Raw genomic sequence first — 23,759 nt, forward strand, 5'->3', positions numbered from 1 at the left:
AATTTAAAGAAAGGAAACATACTTTCATAAAAAATTTCGAATCATAATATTCCTGTTTTTAAACCTACCATTAAACAACTGTGCTATAATGTCATTAGACAACTAACAAAAAAAAAAACCAACTTAAATGTTTGGTTGACTTGTGAGTTTTTAATATTGGAAGTGGAAGAGGTGGAGGGAAAAAATGTGGAAAATAGGATCCCTTTGCTTAGAATTTTTTTTAATTTTCCAAGTACTTTATTATTTCCACAATTTTTTGGAATTTTCATTGATGAACTGTAGGAAAATGTTACTTTTAAATATCTTCCTTCATAATCCTGCTTAGCTTCTGGATCTTGGTTCTTGGAGACATATCAACATATTTCCCTCTTATATGAACAATCATTCCTCCCATGATTGAAGGGTCAGTCTTAACTTCCATTTTCAAGACCTGACCTTTACTTAGGAAGCTGTTCAGGACTGTTTTTAATTCTGAAAGAATTACATCATCTAAAATAGATGCAGTAGTAACTGAGCATTGTATTTCTTTACGATGCATACTCATCATGGTAGACAATGTGAAAATGACTCCTGGCGTATTGTTTAAGCAACCATTTTCAGCAAGCAATTTCATGAGGTTGGTTGTGATGGGGAGAAAACTTTTCTTTTGCTATAATTTCACTTGGGTTTTTTATCTTAACAGAACATTTTATAGGAGGATTCGTAGTAGAGCCAACCATTTTGATATGCTTCAAAAGGGTTGTTACTCTGAGTAAATCCTTTTCTACCACATCCAATTTATTCTGCTTAGATGAAGCAGAAAAAAGGGCTGTGGCATATCGACCTTATAGACCATACACTTTAATTGGAAACCTGACAAGTTTAGCAAATGGTCTGCCCACTGAAGTGATGAAGCAGCATACTTGGTGGATCATCCCAGACACACCAGGGGCAGCTATCTTCTCCTGTGGCCGCTGTAGGTCAAAAACCCCTTTGCTTAGAATTAATTATTTCCTTTTGAGCTTGCACTAAAAAAACATCTTCAGTAAAGGAAAGTCAGAAAGGAGAAAGGCACAGAGCAAGAAATATGTTCACACATTACCTAAAAGAACTCATTTATGCTCCATGACTTTCTTATCCCATTCCTTTGCCCATTACTGTTCCTTGTGTCTGGAATGCCCTCACTCCCTTTTGCCTGTAGAATTCTTTTTTTGTTTGTTTGTTTTTTTTTATTTTATTTTTTTATTCTCATTTTGTACAAAATTTTTTTACATTAATAAAATATTCTTGTTTAAGAGTAAACGATATACCCCCTCCCCCTCATGAATATAGACTTGAGCGATAAAGTAAAGGGGAGAGGAAAAAAAATTAAAATTAAAAAAAAATAATAGTAGTAATTGTAGGTATGGCCAGGTGGCGCAATGGACGGAGCACCAGCCCTGGAGCCACGAGCACCGGAGCCCACATCCGGCCCCATAGACCCAACAATCACCCAGCCGTGTGACATGCAAGCCACCCGATCCCCACTGCCCTGCAAAAACCAAAAAGAAGAAAAAAAAAGACCCAAAATAAAATAAAATAGTAATAATAGTAGGGGTGGCTGGGTGGCGGACAGAGCATTGGCCCTTGAGCCAGGAGCACCCGGGTGCAAATCTGGCCTCAGACACTCAAAGATCACCCTGCTATGCGGCCCCAGGCAGGCCACCCAGCCCCATCTGCCCTGCACCTTCCCCCAAATGATAATAATAAAAAATGTGCTTCAGTCTTTGTTCCAACACCAACAACTCTGTCATGGGTGGATTGCATTCTTTATGGTAAGTCCATCGCAGAAGTTGCTTCCATATTTTTTCCACTGTTGCCATTGCTGATCGCAACTCCCTCCTTTCTTATTTCTCCACTACCATGTACTATATTTTCTCTCTCCTTTCACTCTGACTCTGCTGTAGGGTCGCTGAGTGGTGCAGCAGACAGATCCCTGGTCCTGGGGCCAAGAAGCCCTGAGCCCCCATACCACCGCTTAGGCCCAGAATCCACCTGGCCCTATGGTCCTGGACAGGCCTTCCAATCCCAGGGCCCTTGCAAGAAGTAAAAAAGAAAATCTATTATATCTGACCACTCTCCCCCCATGGTCCATCCTCTCCTCCTTTATTCACATCCCCACCCCTTCCCCCAGCTCCCCCCCTCCTTCTTACTACAGATGCCTATACCCCATTGAGTATATATGCTGTTTCCTCTCCCAGCCACCTCTGATGAGAGCAAAGGTTCCCTCATTCCCCCTGCCTCCCCCCTTCCATATCATTGCAATAGCTCATTGTAATAAAGAAAAAACTTATTATATGAAATATCTTGGCCTATTCCCCCTCTCCTTTTTCTTTCTCCCATTAAATTTCCCTTTTTTTCCTATTGACTCCATTTTTACGCCATATTTTTATCTCCAAATTCAGCTTTCTCCTGTGCTTCAACTATAAAAGCTCCCTTTACCTGCTCTATTAACTGAGAAGGTTCATATGAGTATTATCAGTGTCATTTTTCTATGCAGGAATACATGCAGTTCATCATCATTAAGTCCCTCATATTTTCCCCCTCTCCTCCAATCTCCATGCTTCACCTGAATCCTGTATCTGAAGATCAAACCTTCTGTTCAGCTCTGGCCATTCCAAAAGGAACATTTGAAATTCCCCTGGTTCATTGAAAGTCCATCTTTTTCCCTGGAAGAGGACATTCAGCCTTGCTTCTTGGCTGCATTCTAAGCTCCTTTGGCCTTCCGGCATATTATATTCCAAGCCCTACGAGCTTCCTATGTAGTTGCTGCTAAGTCCTGTGTGATCCTGACTGCAGCTCCATGATATTTGAACTGTGTCCTTCTGGCTGCTTGTAATATTTTCTCTTTGACTCGGGAGTTCTGGAACTTGGCTATAATATTCCTAGGGGTTGGTTTTTTGGGATCTCTTTCTCAGGGGGTTCGGTGGATTCTCTCCATTTCTATTTTGCCATCTGCTTCTAGGATATCAGGACAATTTTCCTGTAGTAATTCTTTGAAAATGATGTCAAGGCTCTTTTCCTGATCATGACTTTCAGGTATTCCAATAATTTTTAAATTATCTTTCTTAAGTCTGTTTTTCATATCAGTTGTTTTTTCAATGAGATATTTCACATTTTCTTCTAATTCTTCATTTTTTTGGTTTTGAAATATTGATTCCTGATTTCTGGTAAATTCATCAGTCTCCCTGAATTCTATTCTTTGTCTGAAGGATTTGTTCTCCTCAGAGAATTTTCTTATCTCTTTTTCCATTTGGCCAATTTTGCTTTTTAAGGCATTCTTCTCCTCAACAACTTTTTGAACTGTTTTATCCATTTGACCTAAGCTGTTTTTTAGCATGCTATTTTCTTCAGCATTTTTTTGAATTTCCTTGACTAAGCTGCTGACTTCATTTTCATGTTTTTCCTGCATTTCTCTCCTTTCTTTTCCCAGTTTTTCTTCCAACTCCCTCATTTGATTTTCAAAGTCTTTTTTGAGCTCTGTCATAGCCTGAGCCCAATTTCTGTTTTTCTTGGAGTCTTTAGATGTAGGAGCTTGTGCTTCCTCATCTTCAGACTGAGTATTTTGATCCTTCTTGGGCTCATATGCAAAATATTTCTCAATGGTCTTCCTCTTATTTCTCTGCTTACTCATTTTCCCAGTCTGGGCCTGGTTTTGGGGTGCTTCTTGAGCTTTTGGGACACTCCCACAAGGGTCTCAGTGTGTGAGTCTCTGTCCTCCCTTCTGGTCTGTGAATGACCATATGAGCCCCCCTCTGCCACGGGGCTGAGGTGGGGGGAGCCCTGCTGTTCTGTGGGTTGGCCTAGACTGCGATCAGGATCTGAATGTGTTCAGAGCCCCAGAGTCTTGTTCCAGGGGCAGAGGACAGAGCTCTGCAGTCTCTCTCTCTTCACTCCCCTCCCTCAGCTCAATGGGCTCATACCATGGAGGCTCCTGCTTACCAGCTCCTCCTGCTTCTGTTCCTGTATCTGGGCTGCTGAAAGACCACATTGCTTGCTGTGTGCCCTGAGGGCTGGGCTCCACGTTCTCGCTCTGGCAGAGGTCCCCCGCTGTTCCCCCACTTTGTGCCCGGTGCTCCCCGGGGTGCAATTCAGGAGACTCCCCCGCTGCTGTGAGCCATGGCTCCCAGCGCCCTGGGGCTGCCTCCGGGAGGCTGAAGTTCTTTCACTCTGGCAGGCCACCCCTCTGGCGGGCCACCCCCCCTGACCCAGGGGAGCAGAGTGTTTCTGCTCTTTTCCAGGTTACCTTGAGTAGGAAAACTGCCTCACTGGGTCCCTCTGTGGGTCCTGTCTCTCAAAAGTTTAGTTAGAGTCCTTAGTTTCAAGTTTTATCAGAGAGCACCTAAGACTCCATCCCTTCTTATCACCATCTTGGCTCCGCCTTTCCTGCCTGTAGAATTCTTAACCATCCTTTATGTCTTAATCTTAATACCTCCTCTTTCACAAAACCTCTCATGGCCAGTCTATGCCTTTGCCTATCGCTCATGGCCTGGTATGACATAACACTATAGACAACACAAGCTCATCTCCAGAAACACAAAACAATATTAAAATCAGAATGCATCCTCATTGGCTTAGATTTCAAATTTCTTTTTTAAAATTCTCCATCCATGTGTCCTTCATGTAACCCTTATTAACAAAGAATGCATGAATAAATAATAAGATCCTGAAATGGTTATCTGAGACAGGAGACTGTAGCATCTTGGGAGATTGTCAAAAGTATCAAGGATCTTCTGGTGGCAATGTTAGTGGTTTCCCTCAGCAGACAGGGAGATAGAAGACTGATATGTCTTAATCTAGCCCTCTTCTTTAGCAACTTCTTTAGAAAGTGTTACTAATTATTATATTCATGTGCAGTATAAGACTGTTCATAAGACCTCATCTCTAATTTTGACCACACCACTTAAGTAATTGTCTAATTTTGGGCAAGTCACTTCTTTCAGGCTTTTTCCTTATCTCTTAAAATAAAAGTTTGAATTTGTTGATTTCTTAAAGTCTCTTCTGAATAACTAGGTGACACAGTGGATATAGTAAGTCTGGAGTCAATAGTTCAAATTTGACCTTATTAGCTATTTGTACAAAGAGTCAGATATGACTGAAAAAAATAAGTAAACAAAAGCTAAAATCCCTTCCAGTTTTATTTTCTCAGTATATCTATACTACAATAGATGGCAGCAATCAGTTTTTGAAAAAGTGATAGTTAACTTTAACACTTGAGGGAAAAAAAAGTAATCCACAGAGAAACACCAAAAGGAAAGGAAACTGTAATCAGTCGAGACACTCTAAATCTTTGTGTATTTTATGAATCTTTCTTATATATTTTACCCAATTTGTTCATAAAACTTCTCTAAAACTCAACTGCATAAGTCTCTCTGTTCCCAATCAGGCTCTACATCTTCATGACCTTTTAGAAACCAATGACTGCCTTTCTGTTGTTAGTCATAATTGGAAAAGCAGTGGAGATAAGAAAATTTATAGCAACCAACGAGCTACCTGAGCAATGCCATAAAAAAGACTGTATATCTCAAAGGGGGTGCAGGGAGTGAGAATCTTCATCTGAGGAGAAACATTCTCTCTTTATCAAACATTATTTATAATGAGTCAATTTCTACTGTATCCACCACCTTCCTCCCACCCCACTTCGGATTCTTTGGTGCGTGACTGTCTTTTCCTTTTGTATTACAAGGGCTTATCACAATGTATGGCTATAGCAAATCCATAATAACTGCCTTTTGATTCATTCATTCTATTCTACCCTGCCAATCTAAGTTGTGTTCAATCTAAATTCTTTTGTACAGTGAGCTATAATAACAAAATTTGTGTATGTGGTATTACCTCCACCTTCAAACCTCGCCCCCCCCCCAACAAGAGTCATTAATTACATCTTATTTCCTTAATTGACTACTGATCCAAAAGAGCTGAGGATTCTTGGGACAGAGAAACTGAGTCAGTAATAGAAGAGCAATAAGAGAGAGATAGTGGCAGAGTTATTTTATGGTTGGTTCTTTCTTGACTACAGCTTTTGAATTAAAAAGATGTGACTTCACTGAGGGTGAGAAAGGAGAGGCTCATTTCTTTGCCGCTGTGTTAGGATGATCCCACTTTCAATAACACTGGTGCTGAAGGCTTTTTGTAGTCAAGCTTGTGTCTTTATCCCTGGCAGTCTCTAATTCCTTTGTTTCTTTTCCTTTGAGTATTTTAAAGTTTTAAAGTATTCAGTTGCTGCTACAGCAGCAGCATTTCCAAGAATAGTTTTAGAAATATCTCCCTTTCCCTCCCTGCCCCCAGCCATTCCATCAAGGCAGCAGCAATAATGCCCACAAGAGTACCCAATGATGGGAAAATGTCGGAATTGGAGAAAGAACTAAAAAATAAGAGTATTCAGCTTAACTGTTTCAGGTTTGAGTTTAGGGTTGACAAGACAATGTCCTGAATAGGAAATGCAGAATGACTAATTCACAACCTTGGTAACTGTTTTTTGTCTTGATGAGGTTTAGGTACAGCTCTCAAGATTATATTTATAAATTAAGGTACTGAATCCTGCTATAATCTTTCTGTTAATGCATGCTGCAGTTCTTCCTGATTCATATCTCTTTTAGTTTCCCCTTTGGGGAGAGCCAAACGTAAGACAAAGCTTTTACAGTAATTAGCATTGTCCCAAAGATGCCAGGATAGGGATTTGATGAGTAAATGATATGAGAAAGAAGTTTAAATGCCCTAGTAGAGATGACACTTTCCTAGAGGTGAGCCCAGGTAAACTGCAATGAGTTGGTCCCAGGCAGGGAGTGATACAGATGTACAATCTTCTTGAGTCCCAGATAAATGATATCTCTAGTCTTATATTCTTGGCACCTACCTAGTATGCTCTCAATAAATATTTACTTATTTGAAGAGATTCCAGTTTTTGTCAATGGAGTCCTTGGAAATCCTCCTTTGTTTCTTGTTTCAATTTGGAAGTATACAGTGCTACAATCAGGAAGTGTTGGATGACAATTAAATGATGGGCAAAGACTAAAGAAGACTGAGAGAGAAGTAACAATTAAACAAATATTTGAAAAGTAATGTCTGAATGATGACTTGCTAGCCTCAGCAGCAAAAGAGGGAAGAACAACATGTTACATACAAATGGAAAATTGGAACCATATTCTCTTTAAGGATCTCAGAAAGTGTGGAAACCCAAAGACTTCTTTGTAGGAGTGACAAGAACAAGAACACAAAACTATTCCATGGGGTTTAACTGTCACTGAAGTGAACAAAAGCATAAACAAGCTCAGGAAAAGATGTTCAGAATGGAAGGTTAAATTTTCAAATGCAACCTTTTAGTTCTTAGGCTGATGGAACCAGTCACTGGCTTCAGATAACAACTCTACCATACCTCTTTCAAGTTTCGAGACAGGAAGGAACTGAAACACAGTCAGATAGTTTAAATAGCTTGCAGGAAGTCATATCTACTAAGTATCAGAGACAGAACATGGTATAATGGAAAGGACATGGGACTGGAAGTCAGAAGGCCCATCCAGACTAGACATTGAAATTTACCTGACCTCAGTTTCCTCCTTTGCAAGATGAGGGAATGAGATTAGATAATTTCTAATGTTTCTTCCAGCTCCGAATTTAATCAAGAGGATGTTAGTTCCCTAAAGACAGGAACTATTTTATAAAATCATAGCTCTAGATCTGGAAGGTACTTTAGAGGCTGTCTAGGGCCACCTACTCATTTTATTAAAAAAAAAAAAAGGAAAGTGAGGTCTAGAGAGGATAAAGGATTTATCTGAGATCACACTAGAAAAACTCATCAGAATTGAGATTTGAACCCAGGACTGCTGACTCCAGAGTCAGTGCTCTTTCTGTTATATACCCTGTTACTTCTTTTTATTTTTGTCTTTGTATCTCTAGTGCCTGCCATACTGTCCTACACCTAGAATGTTCTAAAAAATACATGTGGCAGGGTGGCTAGGTGGCCCAGTGGATAAAGCACCAGCCCTGGAGTCAGGAGTACCTGGGTTCAAATCCAGACTCAGACACTTAATAATTACCCAGCTGTGTGGCCTTGGGCAAGCCACTTAACCCCATCTGCCTTGCAAAAATCTAAAAAAAAAAATGCATGTGGCCATTGTAACCCAGCTTCCACATAAGGCAGAAACAGTTTTGCACGCTGCTTTGTACATGGATGGAGACAGGATGCCTGAATGGCTAAGATAATGTTAGTATAGCACTGTTTAGCTGCTTTAAGGAATGACTCCAATTATTTCAAGGAAGACATCCAATGCTGTTAGTTTTTCATATTTCAACATTTCAGTATTTGTTCTCTCCTTGTGGGACAAATGGAGAATCTTTAATAGAGGAAGACTTTTTTTTTTTAGGTTTTTGCAAGGCAAATGGGATTAAGTGGCTTGCCCAAGGCCACACAGCTGGGTAATTATTAAGTGTCTGAGCCTGGATTTGAACCCAGGTACTCCTGACTCCAGGGCCGGTGCTTTATAGAGGAAGACTTTCAATGAGAAACTGTAGTCTTATGAACTATGAGTATCTGTAGAAACTGGTTCCATAATATTCCTGACCACTAGATTCTGCAGTTCAGGAGGAAAGTCAAGAGAGTTCTTCCCTTGGGCATTCTCTCTCCCCTGTTTTGAGCTGAGATATTATCTTCTGCCAGATGAAGGAAGAACTTTGGCATAGCTTTTGACATATTCTAATTTATAGAACGTCACCAAATCCTAATTGCTAACTTTTTTCCGGGATAAAATGGATTCACTTGCTACTCACTACTTGTGATGATCTTTTGTAAAATCAGCACTTGGTAGAGAAGAACTAAACTGGTCAGGGTAAGTTAATATCATACCTATTATGCAACCCATGAGCCAGTCTATATATTAGATAACCTACTTTCACATATCTTACAGTCAATAAATCATTCTAAAAACTCAGACTTCCTAACTCCTAGGCCACTATTTTTCCACTTTGCAATGTTGCTTCCTTGAATTTGCAAAATGGATTGACCTCTCTGGGTTTACTATAGTCCTATTCCTTATTTTCTGTCACTATCTGTAGCATAGGATCTCTGTGCTCATCAGTTCAAACACAAAGGTATCTAAAACTTACATAGGAATGAATAGCAGAAAGAGATTTTATAGAAAAGTATAAGAATGCAAAATTGAGAGCAGCTAGGTGGTGCAATGGATAGAGCACCGGGCCTGGAGTCAGGAGTACCTGAATTCAAATTTGGCCTCAGACACTTAATAACTACCTAGCTGTGTGGCCTTGGGCAAGCCACTTAACCCCATTGCCTTGCAAAAACTAAAAAAAAAAAATTTTTTAAATTAAAAAAAAAAAGAATGCAAAATTGAGCTTTGAGTTGAGGAACATTGAAGCAGATATAGACTGCATCAAACTTAGAATACTGGAACTGAGGACATGCCTTTTCTCTCTCGTTACCCTCTATTATAAAAAGCAGGTGGGAAATAGAGAGAAGAGTATAAGAAAATAATTTAGAAAAAAATGCATAATTGATGATAAATCTATGAATGTGAATAGGATGAACTCACCCATAAAATGGAAGAGGATAAGGATGAAATAGAAAACAAAATCCAAGAATAAATTGTTTACAGGGAACACACTAAAATATGAAGATTCAATAGAGTTAAATATGTGGGGTTAGGGCCAAAGTTATTATGTGTCAGCTGAAGTGAAAAATTAAGAATTTTAATCAATCTAAACACAAATCATTATTCCAGAAATTTAACAATGAAGTATGTCAGCTACCTCCTGACAGAGAGGTGATAGACTTAGAACATCTTACATAATACTTAGAAGGACTTAGAAGGGCATCTTACATAATAGTTAGATGGACTTAGAACAACATCTTACATAATACATTCAAAATAGATACATGGCCATAATTTTAATGCTCATTCCATAAAGAAATTATGAGAAGCTCATATGCCTTCACAGCTATCAGGAGATATATAATCATAATGAAATCAAGGGATAGAGATAAGTAATTACAAAAGAAAAAAAATTAATTATTCTCACTTTATTATACATTACCACTTCCCCTCTATTTTTACAGTTCAGCCAAACTGACCTTCCTGTTGTTCCTCACACATAATGCTTCATGTCTCATTCCTGTATCTTTGCAGCCTCTGCTCCAAGAATCATAAATTCTTACTTCTCTATGTAGTTCAAGGGATACTTTCTAGATGAAACCTTTTCTGATTCCTCCTATTACAAGTACCCTTCCATGTGTAAAAAAATATTGTATTTATTTTGTATCTGTTTTATATACTTATTTCTGAGTATAAAAAGAGAACTAGACACATGTAAAATAATGTAGAAATGTAACCAAGAAAATGAACATGAACTCCCACATATAGATAAAGAGACCTGGCTATTCACACAAATAGATGAAATTTGTCTCCCTTGTTGAGAATGTAAAGTCCTTGAGGACAGAGACTGTTGTTATTTTATGTCCTCAGTGCTTAGCACAGTGTCTAGTACATAATAGGTATTTATTAAATGCTTGTTGACTGAGAAAAAAGTTATGTTTATATATATTAAATAAATTCCCACATGTAAAAGTAAAAGGTTCTACCTGTAGAGAAAGTGCCTAAATGTACAGTATGGTTTTCTCACATGTATAAGAAGCCCAGGCTCAACTGTAATATATCCAGACATAATAACTGGTATTTATATATGCTTTAAAGTTTGCACTTTCCAAATATTGTCTCATTTGATTCTCATAACAACCTTGGGAAGTAGGTATTATTAATATCCTCATTTTACAGATGAGGAAACTAAGGCAGACCAAAGACAAGTGACTTCCATAGGGTCATACAGCTAGTGAGTCTGGATTTTATCTTGACCCCTTTATGAGTTTCCTAATAAGAGCTGCTTCTATATAATAATGATGATGCTGATGATGATAGTTATAATAATATATATTCATGTATAAATGTGTATAACCCCATTTGCAAGGTCTGTTGTAGAAATGAGCTTTGGTGCAAGAAATATTTAATCTTGTTAATCAGTGACAGCAAAGCCAAATGTTTTCAATATCATTTCACAACTGTGTTAATACTTTTCCAGTCTTTATTGCAAAGGAAGTTTTTCTCTCTGTGGCATAGATTTGCTTCAGAGGTCTAGGAAGAAACAGATACATGAACTGCTTCTTCTTCCCTTGGGAATTCAGGGCTTCCTCCCCCTACCTCAGCTCCTGATGAAGGGTAACAATATCTACAATATCATTACAGGAAAAATTTCCTCTCTCTATCAATCTCAGAAAATAAAACCCATTAGCTCACATGGAATTAGTGACCATTAGCTTTAAATCAAATGATAAAATGGCATAAGAACTTAATAGATGACAAGTTTTTTTTTTCAGAAGTGGAGCATGAAATAATTGTCTAACACTTAAGATAGGCAACAAGACTTTGGGGTTAAGATCCTATCAATGAGGGGCGGCTAGGTGGAGCAGTGGATAAAGCACCAGCCCTGGAGTCAGGAGTACCTGGATTCAAATCCCATCTCAGACACTTAATAATTACCTAGCTGTGTGTCCTTGGGCAAGCCACTTAATCCCATTTGCCTTGCAAAAACTTAAAAAAGAAAAAAAAAGATCCTATCAATGAGCACTGGGAAAGGAAAAAGGGTCCCAATTGCTTCATTTGGTTTGATCTCAGCCAAAAGCTTCTCAACTTCAGGAAATCTCTGGTTCAACACTGCCACTCCAATCACCATCAAAAGCAGCACCATTAAAGAGTGACTGGGAACAGGGCAGGGTGACTAAGAGCAGAGCACATAACTGAGACCCTTAATCTACTGAATCCATATTAATTCAATTGAGATGAATTTTCTGCATTCCCCCTTTATCCCTCTGACATCACCACGTCATTAAGTCAAGTGGGCATCATAGGTCCTGGTAAGTTCTCTTAATTGACATAGTTACTTTCAGCAGCATCCTGAGTCTTCCTGGTTTAACAGTCGAGTAGGCTGTTACATTCCACCCTAGAATGATAGAAATCAGATGCTTATACTTAAAATCTGCAAATGCACATCATACACATCAAAAGAAATGTCAACACTTTATGATAATAGCATCACAGTTTCTCAAGTAATAACCCCATGATACTGTTGAGAACAAAAGGATATCAGCTGTCCAGGCACTAGGTGTAGTACAGGAGAAAGTGTCACTTTCTGCATTAGATGTCCAAATTACATGCAGGACATGGCACATGCACATCCTTATAGTATAGACACACCCACGCATAACCAAGAGCCATAAACAACCAAACAAAGCAAAGTTAGAAATAAGAACATCAATTGTCCTATAAAAGAACAAAAGATGCATAAGACATATGTATATAAAAATAGCAAGCTAGAAAACCATGTGCATGGCCAAAATACTCAAATATTGTCATATTACATAAATATCATTAATATATAAGCAAATAATTATAATAGCAAAATAAAATAGAAACCTAACTCAAATCATACAGTAATTATAATGAGCAAATCAAATTATAAAATGGCATAATAATTTAAAGATAATAAAAAAGCTTAGAAATAGGCTGCTTCTAGTTAACAAAGGACAAATTGCTTTTTTTTAGAAGTAGAGTATTAAAATAATTGGCTAATAGTTATAAGGCAAGGAACAGAGGACTTTGGGGTAAGATCCTATCAATGAGCAAAATGAAAGGAAAAGGGCACACTTTTAGGCAATTATAAGTGTACTTATAAGATGCACATATTGGCAAGGTATATTATATGGTCATTGTGACATCATGTTAGGCTGCTGATAGGGCAAATGAGTCTAGTCCTTTTGAGATATGAAGATTTTTTTTTAATGAGGAGTTAAGGATTATATCTTGGTTATAAGTCTGGGTAACTGGGTAACTGAGAGAATGTTGATAAAAAGAAAGGAGAGTTTGATTTTGAACATTGTGAGTTTAAGATATCTAGAGGTTATCCAGTTTAAGATGTTCAATAGGCAATGGGAAATATGACATAATAGGTCAGCAGAGAGGATAGATAGATTTAAAAAATTCTTTTTTTTTAGGTTTTTTTTTTTTTGCAAGGCAAATGGAGTTAAGTGGCTTGCCCAAGGCCACACAGCTAGGTAATTATTAAGTGTTTGAGGCCAGATTTGAACCCAGGTACTCCTGACTCCAAGGCCGGTGCTTTATCCACTACGCCACCTAGCCACCCCTAGATTTTAAAAATTCTTTAAATTCTTTGCAGGAAGTTAAGTGACTTGCCCCAGGTCACACAGCTAGGTAATTATTAAGTATCTGAGGTTGATATGAACTCAGGTCCTCCTGATTCCAGGGCAGGTACTCTATTCACTGCTCCATCTAGCTGTCCTGAAGATAGATAGATTTGAGAATCATCGACAAAGAGATATTCATCAAATTCATAAGAGCTGATGAGATTGCCAAGTGAAATAGTATAAAGAAAGAAAACGAAAAGATAGCCTAGGACAGAGACCTGTGGGATATCAACAGATAACAAGTGTAATACAGATGAAGACCTAGTAAAGCAGATTGAGGAGCAGTCAGATAGTAGGAGAACTAGGAGAGAGTAGGGTCTAAAAAAATCTAGAAAGAAAAGAGTATCAAGAAAAATGGGGTGACCAACAGAGCCAAAGGCTGCAGAGAGGTGAGGAGTCTCTTAAGTATTAAGATAGCAATAATCATTAATAAACCTTATAAACTGCTCTTTGTTCTAAATATTTTTTTTTGTATTTGAGAACAATCATGATTATTGTCTTTCCATGTGGGATTGAATTAAATTGTGCCATTTTGGCTATTTTGAAGTTTTCTTTCCTTGTATGGCACTAGGGAAATGAGTAAAGCCAACACTTATTTCTGTCTGTAACTCCAGGACAGTGTTCTGAATTGGGGCATTAACAATGTGTTCAAAAGATGGCATAGTTGATTAACCAAGGTCAGAAAAATTTTAAATAAGGGGAGAATGTAATAGCAGCTTGGGCAATGGAGACTCAACCTCATGGACAGAGCTAATAAGGTAGACTCTGCCTATTGTCAGTCCATATGGAAGAGGTTAGAAATCCTGCTTGGGGAAAGACAGGATGTTATGTAATGCAAGGGCCTTGCTTCCCACTTTAGAGCATGTGAAGTATTTTGACGTTTCAAGTTCCACTACTATATAAAGAAGAAGAGATTCCCCAAGAATACTTAACCAGAACTGAGAATGCATTTAAAAAGACACTAAACAGTCAAGGTATGACCTTTATTCTTCCCAGCTATAAATGAGGGAGGAAGCGAGAACTTCCATAAGCTCTCAGTGGGCAGAGCAGTTTTCATTCTTTATCTCTCCCCACTCATGCTTCTTTGATCCAAAATTGTATGGCTCTGCTTTTGCTTCACTCTATGGTATGACTATTTTTCTTGCCATTTGGTGAAGAGGAATGTGCCTCAAGATATTGGGGGAAATGTTTGCAACTTTGGTTCTTGCCTTATGATCTCAATAGATATTCCTTGGTTAAAACTAATGAATATTAATTGGATAAGTGATACTGGGTTGATAATTCCTAAAGAATATCAATAATATAAGGGAGATATTAACTACTTGATGATTAATATTGAGTAACATACCAGAATAGAGGCTGGAGCTGCTGGCAGTAGAAAAAGATAATCTCCAACTCCTCGGGGTAGCCAGGAATGTCCTAGAAATCTCTTGAATGAGTTCCCAAGAGTCAATATTTAAATGTTCAGTGTGTGAAGTTTACACTTCAGAAATCAGTAAATGTTGCCTATCAGATTTGATTTATTGTTTTGTTTATTGTCTAGAATTAATAAAGTGGAAAATATGTTAATGATGCAAATTAAATTTATAAGTGTGTGTTGCTTTGGAGAATTAGTTGTTAAACATTTACCTGAATACCCTTAGAAACCTGAGGGGGAGATGTAATTAGTCTTGCTCTGAGAAGCAAACTCATCAGTGAGAATGGGCATTGGGATAAAGATCCCAAGACTTTATAAAGGTTAGTCATAATAGAACATGATTATTCATAAACTCTACCTAAACTGCAATGAAGCAATGAAAGAGAAACCAGAAATTCTCTCACTTCCTAGTAATGCCTCTTTCCCTAGGATAAAAGAAAAAGTGGTTTAGGAAAGTCAAAAAGTTGGGAAGAATATCCTGAGTCTATATTCATTCAGAAGTGGTAGAAGGAATTACAAGCCCTTCCAAAAAATTCGGAGATGCCTTCCACATTGCTTCTTGAGCCAGACTGATTTTATAAGCAGCCTGTTCTGGTTTACCCCTCAGGAACTATTTCCCAATCTAACTGCCCATAAACATTTTGTTGAATTTGCTTCATCAGCAGCCACTGATTCCTCTAGGAACTGACTCTCCTCCCTTCCCAAAGGATGCTCATTTCTAACTGTCTGACCCTGATTTGAGCCCACCTAAAGAGCACTCAGAGGGGCACACGGCCTCTATACAGAAGGGACAGAGGTAAAGATTGGAAAGATAGTATAGTAGGATCTCAATTTTCTGGTTTGTGGCAATATGTTTTGTTTTGTTTTTGAGGGGATGCTTTTTTTACACAGCCTAATACTGGTAGAGTGATTTGGTTTCCAAGGAAACCAGAGTGAAGGTGCATGGGGCAGCTGCCCACACTGTAGAGTGTGAGAAATGTGTGTCATCCATAATCCAGTGCTCTCAGCTGGAGCCCAGCCAATTACTGCCGGCCTAGCCGAGCTGAACAATAAGAGATTTGCTTGGAATGAAAATTGGAGTGGAAGGGAAGGAGAAGGGGGGTGGTGCTCAGGGAAAAGGAGACAAAACAGAGTGCCATGGAGATGGTCTGGGTTGGGGCACAGGGGGCCATGGGATTAGGACTCTAATCCTAGATTATCAACTCTCTCAGCCACCTGAGTTTGCCCAGGGGAGACAAACAACATGTTATCCTCAGTCACCCCACCCCCTTGCTTGCTTCAGTAGTCAGCATAGGAGAGTCAGTCAGGCAGCCAGCAGGCTATCTTGGACCCCACTCCACCGCTAATTATTTTTCAAGTGAACATGTTATTATGGCTTACAATCGAAATAATCAATTTGGAATCACCACTTTGATGAGTTAATGTGCACTTGGTGGGTGTCACTTGAGAATCTCTTGTTGCAGATCACAGTTCTATTTTTAATGCCAGCAGTAGATGCATTGGGAGACTATGACAGTTAAAAGTGTTACCTATTGTGCATAGGCTTCTACAGGGTTACAGAGGTGCTAGGTTTCAGACTGCCCATCTGACAGTCATTGTGCTTTGAGGGGATGCAGGGAGGTGACCCCAAACCTCAGTATGTCATAAAACATCCCTCTTGGCTTTACTGGAGTTGACTTTAACTGGCAGGAGTGAGGATAAACTAAGAATGGAGTGAGGCACCAAAAAGAATTTTGCCCAGAAGCCTTCATTGAAAGGAAAAGTCTATGAAGGTTCTTTGAAAGAAGACCCTCCACCTCTGGTGATTTAGAGAATTATGAATGTAACTTTAATGATAAAAATCTTGTTAATTGTGGAAGGCTGTTTGCTCCTGAGATGTAAGATTGTTGATTATATACTGTTACCCCTTGACCCTGTTGTTTTGTATCTTGTCCCCCATTTTCCCCTTTACCTAACCTTGGCCTTAGATGCTGGTGTGACAAGAAATGATACGTTGAACTTGGGGGTCAAGCACCTTAGGACAGGAAGGACCAGTATGTAGCCTACCATTGGAAGAGACCTGATGCTAGGTGTGGGACCTTGGTGTAAGACTTGGCCCAAGTAATAAGACCAAGGTGTAAGACCCAAGTATCACCCCATGCTCAACCTTCCACAAAAGAGTATTTAACAGGAAGCACCACAGTTTCTTTTCTTCTTTTTTCCTTCTTCTTTGACTCCAGTGGGATGGGCTTTTTCTCACTCTTTTTCTTATACCTCATGGAGCATCATGGACTCCTCCCTTGCCACGTAGCCAGACTAAGCCAAGTCTCGTGGCTACCTGCCCTTTTCTCTCTCTTTATCTTTTTCTCTCTCTCTCACTCAAACTTCACCTAGTCTATTCTTAAGGTAGCTTTTCTAGGAGTTTTGATATGTATATTTGTAATATTTTTCCATAATAAATCCTGATCAGTTTTGAATGCCCAGAGAGGATGTGAATTCCTTCACCTTTTCAGCGGCCTTAAATCTTCTGTCTTCAATCACTAAATCTTTAATAATAGGCAACACTGGTACTTGCCTTCAATAAGGTGGTTCACAGGTTGATGCAAGTTTCTCAAGGGCAGAATTCCTGCCTTCTAGATCTTTGTAACCCTGATCGTACCCTCTATTTAGTAGACTCTCAAATGCCTATTGAATGAATTTATCATTGAATAACTCAAAGAATCTTGTAAAGTGTTTGACATTTTTATATCCACATATCTTTCCTTTGTTCTCTTCTAGTCACTTACGTGGACATTGTCCTACTTCAGTTAATTCCTTATCTCCTTTTGCTTGTACTATTGATACCCTCCTATATGGCTTCCCTGCCTCAAGTCATTTTCTAAACCAATCCATCCGCTATACCATCACCAAAGGGATATTTGGCCTTCCTTCTTGAAGAAGATCATCACATTATGGGAGGTGATGCCATGACAAGCACATGAACTGCATTTCAGTAAAGGGGTGCTTTGCTAAGTCACCAATCTCACTTTATTCTACAAAGTCATCTGGGTCTAGTGGTCAGCTATAAATCAGAACAACTGCAGATGGTCCTGGATGAGAAACAATCAGAATTAAATGTTTTACCTAGGGGCAGCTAGGTGGTATAGTGGATAAAACACCGGCCCTGGAGTCAGGAGTACCTGGGTTCAAATCTGGTCTCAGACACTTAATAATTACCTAGCTGTGTGGCCTTGGGCAAGACACTTAAGCCCATCTGCCTTGCAAAAACCTAAAAAAAAAAAGTCTTACCCAAGGGCATACAACTAGTTAGTGTCAAGTATCTCAGGCTGGATTTGAGCTCCCATTCTCCTGACTCCAAGGTCAGTACTCTATCCACTGTGCCATCTAGCTGCTTATATACCTATATATAGATAGATAGATATAGATATAGATATAGATATCTATATATATATATATATATAGATATAAATATGCCTATATGACTATTTATACATATTAGTATTATTACACATATTATTATTTACACACATTATTAGTAACTAAGAATATCCCAGGAAGGATACAACCTAAGCTCACATGGATGGGGAACCACAACTACAAAGAGTATCATATCTTCTAGAACCTCAGCTTTGATCCAAACAATTGCTAGTGACCATAGCTTTCACAGGTTCTGCTAATTTCCCTGGCAGGCATCCTGACTACTACCATGGTACAGGTATAACTTTCATCCTGTTTTTAATCTTGTCAAAGGATCAGAATCGAAAGTAGTTACTGTCTTCCATTCCTCTACAACAAATTCAAAAGATGTCTAATCTTCCTTTAATAGAAAAGAAATAGTAATTGGGATCAAATTCCATAGATATGTTACTTTGAGCAAAGAATATGAAAAACAAGAGTCAAAATGAGGGTTTCCTGGGAAATAATTCTTCTAATTGTAAAATTTAGTCATAATCAGATGGACATCACTACCTGACTTTGATATTCTTATAGAATTTAGACCAAAAGAGACAGATGTCTTGAGTGCTTCAGAATATGCTTTGATTTTTTCTCACAAACCTAAAGACACTCTCTTTGGGAGATCTGGGAATGATGATGAAAAGAAAGTCATATGTGAAGGGAGAAATAGAACATAATAACTGGACATGAGATATCCAAGTCCATCCTCCTGTTTTCTGGCAGTAAAATTGTTGAGGTTCCATTATGCAGGTTGTTTCTAGAATGAATTACAGATTCAGACTTTTTCCAATTCAAGCAAAGAAGGCATTTATTTGAGGAAATCACATTCCTCAAGAGTGAGCTGATCTTCCAAGGAAGAGAGCAAAGCAACTGAGGAGAGGATAAGCATTTAAAGGGGATAATGAGGTAGCCAGGGATATGTAGTTGAGGGGTGGTAGCTCAGAAAGTAAAGATGAGGTAATTAGGAACATGTGGATGAAGGGCTATAGCTCAAAGACTTAATCCTTTCAAGTTAGGATAAGATTTATTGTCTTGTTGATAAGGGGTTTGTCTTGTGCCTAGGGGCAGGAATTTCCTGTGTCCTCACCAGGGGTCAATGTCCTTCACTGAGATTCAATGTCATCATCATTTTCCCCCTCAAGGAATTCATTTCAGAACAGGGGCAAAAGTCTCAACTTCTGTAACTGCTTCAGGCTGACTGAGGTGGGGTGGAGTTGTAGAGTCATCCCTGCTTCCCTAGGTCCTTTACTTGGGGAGGGAAATGATTTAAATGGAGCATATGGAATCCAGAGAGGTTCCTATAGGAACTTAGCCATCCTGGGCTATCATCTGGAGTTTTATATCCAACATAGAGGTGATAGTCCTTATAAGTAGATTCAGGGTGCATTGTGCCAAATATCAAAAGAGGCAAAGGGGAAAGGTAGATGATACTTTGACAGAATCAAAGGGGGCAGTTCCCTTTGACAAGTGAATCTTACAAATAAAATTCACACAAGGAAAAGGTGGTAACAGCTAAGAAAATTAAAATCTGTTCCTCTGAAAAGATCCTATGAAGTCTTGTGATCCAGGTGTGCTTTTCAGAACAGGTCTTCAGGTCAAGTCACCTGGAGAGTTTGTCTTTTTTTGCTGAAAGAAAATGTTAATACAATTTTTTACCTTGCAAATAACCAATTGGACAATTATCATGCTATTATACAGAAAACTCAGGTAATTCTTTTTTTTTTTTTAATATTTGGCATTACTCAATTCCCCTTTTGGAGGCTGAGATTCCACTAAGAATTTCCACACACACAGAACACTTTTATAAGAATATGGACTCTAATACAAAAGTGAATTCACTAAAAGTTGTCAAATTAGCTTCAGTTATAACAAGAGGTTCAGGGATGGTATATAAATACATCGAATAATCAATTTTTAGAACAGTGCATATGAAGTAAATTATTTACAATAAAACATATTAAAACATATTTAGCCATGTTTAAAATGAACAAAACTTCTAGCTAAAAATGGATCTTTAAGACATTATCAAGATAGACTATGGGCTATTCTTTTTCTGATATAACTGTTATTTTTTTCCTTAAAACATAATGGAGACTATAATGATACAGAATCATATCCTGATGCCACAGATCTTTATTAGTCATCTAAACATTCATTGTGAATATTTAGTATTGTGAGAAAATAAAGGATCTTGATTAACATGGCAATATGTAGCTAGTAATGGAAACCAAAACTAAACATTTGCTTAGCTAGTTGCTTAGAATTTAGAGAATTATAGGTCAAATAGTTCAAAGCTTATTCCTGCATCTTGCTATAGTAATTCAGATGAGCTTCAGTATTAAGCTTATAAGACAAGGATTTAATATTACGTTTTTACCTATCAACTGACATGATTATAGAAATTTTCCACAAAGAACAGGGACATAAGGGGAAATCTTCCCTTATTTATTTATGTCAATTACAGCCAAATGTTTAAGCCTGAGCCAAGATTAAAGTTAGCCATTGTATATGTGAAAATTTTGAAGGTTGAAGTAGAGAATGGTTTCATGTGAACAGCAGTTAAACAGAGAACAGTCAGTCCTGAGAGATAAGCAAGCACAGTTCTGAAGGGATGGGCAGTGCCTTCCATTGCCATCAGTCAATTAAAAGGGAATTAGGTTCAGAGCCCTGAATATTCTGTGGTGGAGATAGGTGCCATGAGACAATCAGTGCAGTAACATGACCAATCCCAGAGAAGTCAGCAGGAACCCCAGGAAGAGTTCTCTTTCCTATATGAAGGGCAGGGCCATCCTGAAATGGTTTCTTCCTTTGAAGAAAGCATCAGGGTTCTGATGGTGTTCAGTGAGCTCTCACTGATCCTTGAAAATCTAGGGAAGAAGGTATAAATCTCAAGACAGGTCATACCCACATCCACAACAGGTCTCCAAGGTGAATAGCCTCTGCCTCTGACGTGTTGGGGAAATTAAGTCAGTAGAAAACTACTTCAACAATGCCAATAGTCATTTTCCCAGTCTTTCCTATGAGAATTACTCCTACAGTTTATGCATGTAAAACCCAATATGGTTGCTATTATCAAAGATCATTAGTCCAACAGCATTCTTTTGATGATCATATCTGGATTCAGACTCAGAATAATATCAATTAACTGTCCTACATGTTCTTAAATAGCAAGTTCCAATAATCAGAGCTTCGCATGAATTCAACTTACATAGTTCAAATATCCTATATGGTGACTACACACTCACATTGGTAACAACAAGAGATCCACAGAAAAACCACAACTTATCTTGTCAATATTAGTCAAATGATTTTGCTTTAAGATGCTTAATAACAAACAACAGAGAATTGGGATGCATAAATACAACAATTCCAAATAGTATATAGTTGTTTTATAGAACAATGTCTGTTAACCATGTTTGAATAAATAAACATAGACTACTGTTCTCTAAAATTAGGTGATTCAAGCATTTTGCATTTATAGCCAAAAATCAGATTTCTAAATTGGACTGATACAAGATAATTCATGAATTATAACTCTTCATTAGCATAACATTTCTTTACTAAAATTTTGTTTTTTAGAACAAAAACAAAACAGCAAGAGAGGTTCCTAACTTTCACCTTATAAAAAGATTCTTCAGGAATTGAATCTTGTACATGTAAGAAGTTCAAGCACTAATTATCTCTTTGCTTAGGTCATTGAATGGCAGATCAAATTCAGATCAAAACCTTAAACTTATGACTTTAACTAAATTTTAGAGAGAGGCAGAATCTACAGAAAGACCCAACAAAACAATTCTCCAGCCCAAGGTAACTTGAAGATCTGTGGGAAGGCTCTGTCACACTAGGATCAGAAGGAGAGGCAATGCAGCCAGGGTTCCACCATGTCAGAAGGAATGAGGCAGAAGAAATGTTGTAGGAACAGCCCACAGGTGCTTGGATCCCTGGGGGCACTAGCTTGTGGTAGTAGAAGCCATATTCAGACTTTCCAACCCAAGGATCACCAAGCACAATTTGGAAAATCAGTGGAGAAAATCCTGCCAGAGTGAGCATGGCGTCCAGCTCAGCATGGCTCTCTGTGCAGCACTCAGCGCAGTCCCTGTCCCTGAAATGGAAGTAAGCCTGCAGAGCCACCCAGCAGCTGCTTCCAGAGTGCTCAATCCAAGGAAGGTAAGGGGATGGGGGGGGAGACTGTCGAAGCCTCTCCACTCTCCCTGGATCAGAATTCTGTTGCTTTGCCTATTTTCAGACCATGGTAGCAGTCTGGGACTCCCCACTGCCATAGAGCAGGAACCCTCCTCCTAGCTCCAGGGCAGAGGGGAGTGCTTGTGGTCATCCACAGAGAAGAGCACAGGCCAGGAGAGCAATCAGAACCTCTCATAAGACCTTGAAGGAACAGAGGTCCTTGCAGGGGGTGCTCCAATAATATTCAAAAGTCTGGGAAGTTCCTCAAGACCAGGGCACAAGCTGAGGAAATGAGCAAACAAAAAACAAGCAAACAAAAGAATCTGACCATAGAGAATTACTTTGGTCCCATAGAGAATCAAAATACACACTCAGAAGATACCAAAGTCAAGCTTCTGTATCAACTTCCAAGAAAAACAGGAGTTGGTCTCAGACTATGGAAGAGTTCAAAAAAGATTTTGAAAATCAAGTAAGGGAGGTGGAGGGAAAATTGGGGAAAGAAATGAGAGCAATGCAGGAAAAAATATGAAAACCAAGTCAGCAGCTTGGTCAAGAAGATACATAAAACATGCTGAACAAAACAAAATGTTAAAAACCAATTCAGGACAAATGGAAAAAGCAGTCCAAAAAAAAAAGGGAAGAATACCTTAAAAAGTAGAATTAGCCAGATGGAAAAGGAGATAAGAAAGTTCTCTGAAGAAAATAACTCCTTCAAATTTAGAATGGAGTTAAAGGAAGCTGATTACTTTGCGAGAAATCAAGAAACAAAACAACACCAAAAGAATGAAATCTAGAAGAAAATGTGAAAAATGTAATTGGAAAAACAACTGACCTGAAAAACCAATCCAAGAGAGACAATTTAAAAATTATTGGGCTACCTGAAAGTCATGATCAGGAAAAGAGCCTTGACTTCATTTTTTTTAGGATTTTTTTTGCAAGGCAAATGGGGTTAAGTGGTTTGCCCAAGACCACACAGCTAGGTAATTATTAAGTGTTTGAGACCAGATTTGAACCCAGGTACTCCTGACTCCAGGGCCGGTGCTTTATCCACTGTGCTACCTAGCCGCCTCCTTGACTTCATTTTTAAAGAATTTCTACAGGAAAATTGCCCTGATATCCTAGAAGTAGAGGGCAAAATAGAAATGAAAACCATTTGGACACTGATCTCCTCCTGAAAAAGACCCCAAAAAACCTCCCAGGAATATTATAGCCAAATTCCAGAACTCCCAAGTCCAAGAGAAAATATTACAAGCAGTCAGAAAGAAAGAATTCAAATATCATTGTGTTATCATCAGGATTTCACAGGACTTAGCAGTGTCTACATTAAGGGCTCATAGGACTTGGAATATAATATTCCAAAAGGCAAAAGAACCTAGAATGCAACTGAGAATCAACTATCCAGCAAAACTGAATATATTCTTCCAGGGGAAAAGATGGACATTC

The 23,759-nt window shown here is 38.5% G+C and overlaps 1 pseudogene; it reads right to left on the reverse strand.

Moving 5' to 3' along the window:
• Positions 1-295: 295 nt before the first annotated feature.
• Positions 296-22,184, reverse strand: LOC141512100 (ATP synthase peripheral stalk subunit OSCP, mitochondrial-like; annotated as a pseudogene).
• Positions 22,185-23,759: the final 1,575 nt, after the last annotated feature.

This window comes from Macrotis lagotis, chromosome 2, assembly GCF_037893015.1.
Source record: "Macrotis lagotis isolate mMagLag1 chromosome 2, bilby.v1.9.chrom.fasta, whole genome shotgun sequence".
Classification (NCBI taxonomy): domain Eukaryota; kingdom Metazoa; phylum Chordata; class Mammalia; order Peramelemorphia; family Peramelidae; genus Macrotis; species Macrotis lagotis.